Source organism: Toxorhynchites rutilus, chromosome 2, assembly GCF_029784135.1.
Source record: "Toxorhynchites rutilus septentrionalis strain SRP chromosome 2, ASM2978413v1, whole genome shotgun sequence".
In the NCBI taxonomy this organism is placed as follows: domain Eukaryota; kingdom Metazoa; phylum Arthropoda; class Insecta; order Diptera; family Culicidae; genus Toxorhynchites; species Toxorhynchites rutilus.
In genome coordinates, this window is record NC_073745.1 from 100,613,501 (window position 1) to 100,621,951 (window position 8,451).

Here is an 8,451-nt window from a genome sequence, read left to right on the forward strand (position 1 = left end):
ACAGTTCATTTCAAAAAACAGAGTGATTTCAAATAACTGTGTTCTACTGGTCAAGACCTTTCATTTGATACCCATATAGGTGTGGTTTCGAAAAAAATATATACATTTTTTTCATTTTTCACAAATAAATGTGTTTCACTAATACATGAACCACGGTTCTTTTATGAACCGAGGCTCTTTTTTGAACCACTGCTCTTTTTTGAACCGAGACTCTTGAACTGCGGCCTTTTTTTTTTGAGTCGAGACTCTTTTGAACTGCCGCCTTTTTTATTTGAACCGCTGCTCTGTTTTGAGCCGAGACTCTTTCGAACATTAGCTTCTTTTAACCACCGCTATTTTTTGAGCCAAGACTCTTTTGAACCGTGGCTCTATTTTAAGCCAGACTTTTTTTTACTGCGGCTCTTTTTTAGTCGAAACTATTTTGAACCGTGGCTTTTATTTTGAACCGCGGGTCTTTTTTGAGCCAAACTCTTTTGAACCGTGGCTCTTTTTTGAGCCAAGACTCTTTTGGAACGCGGCTCTTTTTTGAACCGTGATTCATTTGTAAAGTAGCGTGGATCGTATGCTCGTTTTGACGAGCAAGCTCGAATGAGTGATAGAACTTTATCTCTAAAGTGGAATAAATTAATATTCTTTCTAACGGCAAACTCAGATGGCGCTCTGGAATACTTTATAGGTACGTTGAACTTTTCACCAAAAAAATCGATGTGTTATTTTTCCTAGGAAGTTGATTGACTTTCCAACAATTTTGATGAACACAATATTTGAATCAGACAACTGGATTTCTAGTTACAATTTTTTTAAAGAAAAATCCAATTATTTGTATACGCCCTTATGAAAATCTCAGGAAGTTGAAATAGGTTGTATCGCAATAATTTCATACCTCCTTTAGAGAAGGGGAGGAGTGTCGAACCACCATAGAAACAATTCGTTGCCCTCTAAAACTTCCACATGCCAAATTTGGTTCCGTTTCCTTGACTGATTCTCGAGTTATGCTGCCTTAGGGAGGGGGAGGAGTGTCAAACCACCATAGAAACATTTATTGCCCCCCTAAAACCTTCATATACCAAATTTGGTTCCATTTGCTTAATTAGTTATTGAGTCATACAAAAATGGTGTTTCATTTGTATGGCAGCCCTTCCTTAGAGAGGGGAGGGGAGTGTTGAACCACCATAGAAACGCTTATCGATATCTAAAACCTCTATATGTCAAGTTTGATTCAATTTTTCTGATTAGTTCTCGAATTATTCAGTAAACCTCCTTTAGAGAGAGGGAGGAGTGTCAAACCAAAATAGAAATATTTATTGCTCCCTAAACCTCCATTTGTTAAATTTGGTTCCATTCGCTTCATTAGTGCTTGAGTTATGCAGAAATTTATGCCTCATTTGTATGGCAGCCCCCCTTTTAGGGAGGGGGAGGTGTGTTTATTCACCATAGAAACGTTTCGTGCTCCCTAAATCCCTCACATGCCAAATTTGGTTTCATTTACTTGATAAATTTTCGAGTTATGCAAAAATTTGTGTTTCATTTGTATAGCGGACCCCTATAGAGAAAGGAGAGAAGTGTCTAACCACCATAGAAACATTTATCGATCTCTAAAACTTCTATATGCCAAGTTTGATTCCATTTGCTTGATTAGCTCTCGAGTTATTCAGACCCCCCCCCCCCTCTTCCTTTAGAGAATGGGGAGGAGTGTCAAACCAACATAGAAATATTTATTGCCCCCTAAAACCTCCATATGACAAATTTGGTTCCGTTTGCTTGATTAGTTCGTGAGTTATGCAGAAATTTATGCTTCATTTGTTTTGCTTCATATTTTTTATATCTTTTCTTGAAGGCTGAGGATTTTTTACATAGCATATCCAAGTTTCAGAGAGACATTATTTTTTGTTCTTGAATTATGATTTTTCGAAATTTCCCATGGGCCGAAAAATGATTTTTCCTCTTTTTCCCAAAAAATTTTTTTTTCAAAAAAATCATAACTTTTGAACTACTGGGCCGGTTCAGGTGATCGATATATCATTTTGAAAAACAAAGTTTAAGATAATATTCAAATATTGACATATGTCAAAGACTTTCTATCTCTCATAGCTTCTGATATAGATGTATTTCTCAATGGAGACTCATTGAAAGCACGTAATGAAAACAAATGTGATACTCGTAGCATTTTTGTGTGTTAGTTCTCGTAAGTTACAAGTTCTTAATGCTCTAATTATTAAGAATAAAACATAAGTAGAAATTTTCAAAAAAGAAAACATGAAAGAGCTGTTGTTATCAAAACTTTTTCCCTGTAGCAGTGCCCTTCTTTCGATATATGGATGATTTGTGGATTATCAGGGTGTCGACTACCTTGAAAATCCTTGAAAATCAGGAAAAATCAGAGAATCCAAATAATGTCAGGGAATATCAGGGAATTTCGTCACCAATATGGAAAAAATGAAATTCCGTCAATTAAAATTTTGATTATTGCAGTAATTAGAAAGTTAGTGATACCAAAAAAGTTATATTTGACAAGTTTGACTCTCTGTAGGTTTTCAGTATATGTTGTTTGCTTTTACCTGTAAGTGAACTTAGTCCTTCCGAAGGGTAAACAGCGTAAAAGTAGTCGACTTTTACATCCGTGATGTTTTACTGGCATTTTTGGCATCAGTACACCCAAACTAGCGATGGCAGAAAACATGACATCTTTGGAAGAAAAGATGCCATTTCCTGTTCATGAGAGTCAAATGCGCAAATAATGAGCTATTTGAAAAGCTTGAAAATGGTTTGTGTGTATGCGAGCAGACATCTCTTTCTGTTTTCTTTTCTCTTTTCATTTGGGATTGTGCAAAAAAAAGTCCATACGACGTCAAATGGGGATCGAACCAAGGCCGGCTGGAATGCAAAGTTACTTTACACGACCACGCTATCCATATAGCTGCCAGCGCTATTATAAAGAAGCGTGATAATATTACACCTCATTATAAAATGAAGTTGGAAGGTGTTTTCTAAGACGATAAAGAAGAGCATGAACGAGAATATTTCTTTCTCTGTCTGGGCCGTGTATTTGGCAAACTATACGAAAAGCTTTCATATGCTTCCTTTTAAATGTGTCTCCTGTTTCGCTCCCTCATATTGGCTCTAGCATATATATTATACAAATGATATACATGTCATGTATTGGGGAGTAGAACATTTTATGTTATCTTTCAGCTCATTTAATGTAATAAATCGGTATGCCAGAACATGTGCTAAAAAATAACTTTGGGTGTATCTGCCGTTCAGCTTCAACCAATTCCTTTCCTTTTCTTCTTCGAAAACTATCGATAAATAAGTGCTTGAAAATCATTCTATGAAAGCTGAGCTCCTGTGGAGCCTCTTGAGTTTAGGTAGCTCTGAATTGCATATATTACACGGTTCATCAAGGGATTAAAAAAAAACTCGCCAAAATTTTACGACTGACAAATCGGGAAATTTCGTCTGAGATGCGAGGCACTGCGTTGATGTATCCTTGATCTTTCCATCATTGATTCTGATAAAAAATGGAGGGAAAATAATTCGAGAAGCTTTTGACTATTGACATTTCGATATTTGACGGATTTTGTTCGTATCAGTGGAGCTCCAACAGATTTATAATTGAAACAATATCGCTAGCAACAAGTTTGCTCACTGTGGAAACGATCTGGCGTAGTGGTAGCACCCGTACCTCTCACGCTTAAGGTCACGAGTTCAATTTTCACTCCCGACATTCTTCCAAAATTGGAAGTAAAAGTGACGAACCAGCCAAAAGTGTTGAAAATCACTATAATACAGACAAAAAAAAAAGTTTGCTCACTATGATCCGAAAAATGAACGACTGAACCATTTTTGAAAAGGACAAGTTTACGGAAGTTTTACCCAAATTAGTCTTCTGTGTCTCATTAGAAACCCCAACGTTGAGAAGGCTTTTCCATTAGCGAATGTTTTTATGAAAATATGTGGGAGGAAACGGTTGAGCTATGCGACAAGTTTATGATACTATACTTCACTTTGGAAGGATAGCATCAATAAAGATGTTGAGCTCTCTTTATTGTCATATGAATCAAAGTTAATGAAACGGCTACGAGAAACAGAAGTGGAATCTATGGAGGTAAAACGGGGAAAATTTTGGAAAACGTACAGAAGGAAGCCAAAAGATTGCGAGATAAAGCATTTCGTTAAAATCGTAACAATTTCATGAAATTGATCCAAATCAAAATGAAGATGTCTCATTCTGTACTAGTATTTGAAACTCCTTCAAGATAACTTCGAACTCTATTAGTAAATCCATTTTTTAAAATCTTTAAGGACCCTTATCAGTCGTCGTTAAACTCAATTAAAAATTTCATTGTTTAAGGTAACTAAATGTTTTAGGAGCTACAGCTAGAGTACTTTTATAGAATTAAATTACTAGTCTACATCTGGAATTTTTCTGAAAAATTACTGGAAAATCAGGGAATATCAGGGAATTTATTTTCGGATTTTGAGTCGACACCTTGATCATACAACAATCAAGGTGTCGACTCAAAATCCGAAAATAAATTCCCTGATATTCCCTGATTTTCCAGTAATTTTTCAGAAAAATTCCAGATGTAGACTAGTAATTTAATTCTATAAAAGTACTCTAGCTGTAGCTCCTAAAACATTTAGTTACCTTAAACAATGAAATTTTTAATTGAGTTTAACGACGACTGATAAGGGTCCTTAAAGATTTTAAAAAATGGATTTACTAATAGAGTTCGAAGTTATCTTGAAGGAGTTTTCATAAAAATTCGTTAGCGTTTTTTCTCAATTTTTTTAAAATATGTTTCAATAATAATATAAACAATTTCTAACATTTCATTGTATGACCAAATTTTTTAAAGTCTTTTTGTTTTTAAGCTATAATTTTTTGTATTTTGTAAAAATTGGTCAAACAATAAAATGTAGGAAGTGTTTTATATTTCCATTAAAATAAATATTGGGTTGGGGAAAAAAAATGTCGTATTGTTAATATATGGCAACACTTAAACATATCTTGTGTTGTACTTATCGCATCGGGTCATACTATACGACTATTTAAAAACGGCAATCTGTGCTACAAATGTCGTTTTGACAGTGTGTGATTGTCCTTTTCAATCTCAAGTTATAGCGTGTCAAAGATGGAGTTCACCAAGCAAGAAATTCGCCATATTTTACCTTTCTACTATCTGCGAGGCAAAACTGCAACAAAGGCGGCCGAAAAAAATCATGTAGTTTATGGACCTGATACTGTAACGATTCGCACAGCACAGCGTTGGTTTAATCGATTTCGTTCTGGTGTAGTGGCTGTCGAAGATACATCCCGTACTGGTAGGCCAATCGTCGTGGAAACCGATAAAATCGTTGAAATCATCCAAGTAGACCGGCATGTGAGCACTCGCTCGATCGGCCAGGAACTGGGTATAGACCATAAAACCGTTTGGAACCATTTGCAGAAGATTGGATTCCAAAAAAAGCTGAATGTATGGGTGCCACACGAGTTGACACAAAAAAATCTTTAAGACCGAATCAACGCCTGTGATGCACTGCTGAAACGGAACAAACTCGACCCATTTTTGAAGAAGATGGTGACTGGTGATGAAAAGTGGATCACGTACGACAACCTAAAGCGAAAAAAGTCGTGGTCGAAGTGCGGTGAGCCTGCCAAGGTTTTGCTGTGTGTTTGGTGGGATTGGAAGGGAATCATCCACTATGAGCTGCTCAACTATGGTCAGACCCTCAACTCGGTTCTCTACTGTGAGCAGCTTGACCGTTTGAAGCAGGCGATTGACCAGAAGCGGTCAGAAATGATCAATAGGAATGGTGTTGTTTTCCACCAGGACAACGCTCGGCCTCACACATCTTTGATGACCCGTCAGAAGGTACGGGAGCTCGAATGGGATGTCCTATTGCACCCGCCGTATAGTCCGGACTTGGCTCCAAGTGATTACCAATCCTTCCGGTCCATGCAAAACGCTCTTGGTGATATTAAGTTGGCCTCAAAAGAGGCTTGCGAAAACTGGCTGTCTGAGTTTTTTTCAAATGAGGAGGGGGGTTTATAAGGGGGGGATAATGAAGTTGCCTTCTAAATGGCCACAAATTTTCGAACAAAACGGCGCATATTTGACTTAAATTGGATAATTTTAAGTATGTTAAATAAAGCGTCAAATTTCGATCAGAAATGCGACATTTCTTTTTCCCCAACCCTATGTGAAGCATGGCCAATGGCCATGGCCTAGTGGTAAGCGTTGCGCTTGCCAAGATGGGAACTTCGGGTTCGATTCCCATTCGGGTCAGAAATTCTATCGTCATAGATGGTTTTTTTGGCTTGCACTGGTAAAGGGGAACTGTCTAGGGTGTAGTGGGATGAGCATTGGGCATTGCCAGTACACAAGAAAAATTGTGAATCAGGCCATGTTGTAAAGACGTCAAGCCAAAATAAATAAATAAAAAATGTCAAGTAAATTTATACTGAAAAAAAAAACATTTTAAAAATGAAAATTCATTTATCTTTAATATTTTTTTCAATTGTAAAAAACACAATTACCAATAAGTAGTCCATACAACGGAAGAAGGGCACTGCTATCGAACAATAGCTGTTCGTACAAAAAAATATTCATGTTTTTTTTTGAAAAAATAAATACTAATGATTCACACGTAACATTACAGTCAGTCATGAGAAATCATAATTTTCATTCAAATAATTAAATAATTAAAAACTGTCTTCAGGCCTGTTAAATTAATAGATTAAATGACTTTACAAATATGGATAAATTATTTTAATATTTAAGTTGTGTCAGAAGAATGTTTGTCACTTTTGCATATGTCGATTGTGTTTGAATCTCGAACGGATTACTTGTTTCTAATCTAATAGGGTTTCGGAATATGGGTGATCATTAGGGTGGCAATGGATGTATGGGAAAAATTCCATCATCGAATTTCAAAAACCGACCATGTACATTTTGTTTATTGGTCCAAAAAAATATATCTGTGCAAAGTTTCAGTTCAATTGGACATGACTTAGGGGTACCTCAAAGCGCTCAAAGTTTTGATTTTTTGAACATCGAAAATCTACAAAGGGGGGAGTAAGGGAAATTTGGAAAATCGTTTTTTTTTCGATGCCAAATGACTTAAAAATGCATGAAACGTAAAGATCTGGTGTCATCTCGAAAAAAAAAAAATTTGGCCGAAAATCGACCTTTTGGGACTTAGCCTGAGAGGCAATGAAGGTATGAAAAAAAATTATCGAATCTAAAGAACCGATCATGTACATTTTGTTTATTGGTCCAAAAAATGACCTGTGCAAAATTTCAGCTCAATCGGACATGTTTTATGGGTGCCTTAAAGCACTCAAATTTTGATTTTTGGCCACTCAGGCTAAGTCCTAAAAAGTCGATTTTCGACCGAAAATATTTTTTCGAGATAATACCAGATCTCGACGTTTTATGCATTTTTAAGTCATTTGGCATCGAAAAAAAAAACGATTTTCCAAATTTCCCTTACTCCCCCCTTGGTAGATTTTCGAGGTTCAAAAAATTAAAACTTTGAGCGCTTTGAGGTACCCCTAAATCATGTCCAATTGAGCTGAAACTTTGCACAGATAAATTTTTTTTGGACCAATAAACAAAATGTACATGGTCGGTTTTTGAAATTCGATGATGGAATTTTTCCCATACATCCATTGCCACCCTAATGATCACCCATATTCCGAAACTCTATTAGATTAGAAACAGTAATCCGTAATCCGTAATCCGTTCGAGATTCAAAAACAATCGACATATGCATGAAACTTTGCACATATCATTTTTTTCAGCCAATAAACAAAATGTACATGGTCGGTTTTTGAAATTTGACTTCACCATTTCCGCTGCCGCTGAGATGATGATCAAAGAATCAACAAATATCATGTAGCATCAACCGTTTTTGTCTGATATGGTTCCAACAGTCCTTTTTAAGAAAAAACGAATTTCCATTTGATGGCACCCGTCTTTGATTGATAAAAGACACAAAGCTAATTCGCGCCTAAAGCTGATGTAGATGTAGATTTTTGTTTTTGAATAATGTATTTTGTGGATTCAATTATTTGTTGGAATAAATATATTATTTCGAAGGAGGATCCTCCTTTGAAGGCGAAATAAAAAAATTCAATGAACAGTAAATATTTTGTGTTATACAAAGCACTTCCTGATACTTTTTTGAGAACGTGTATTCGAAACCTGATATTTTGGAGTCTGTAATGATTTGTGGTTTTCCAGGTTTAAGAATATTTATCTCTAATAATATAAATACTGAAGTGAATTGGCTTGTGTTGTTTTTGCCTCTGCATGAAAAAGCAGATTGTGTCATCATACTCATTCTTTGTGGTTTTGCATGACGGAAACGTGTGTGCCACATTTAGATGTTAAATTGAAATCAAATTAATTAGTTCCCCTTTTCCCGCTGATGAGCGGTAGC

At 36.0% G+C, this 8,451-nt stretch overlaps 1 protein-coding gene across 6 annotated transcripts in view; it reads left to right on the top strand.

The window, feature by feature from the left end:
• LOC129764251 (dnaJ homolog subfamily B member 6) overlaps window positions 1-8,451 on the top strand; it is a 299,378-nt gene that overhangs the window by 170,615 nt on the left and 120,312 nt on the right. The gene's annotated exons all lie outside the window — the stretch shown is intronic.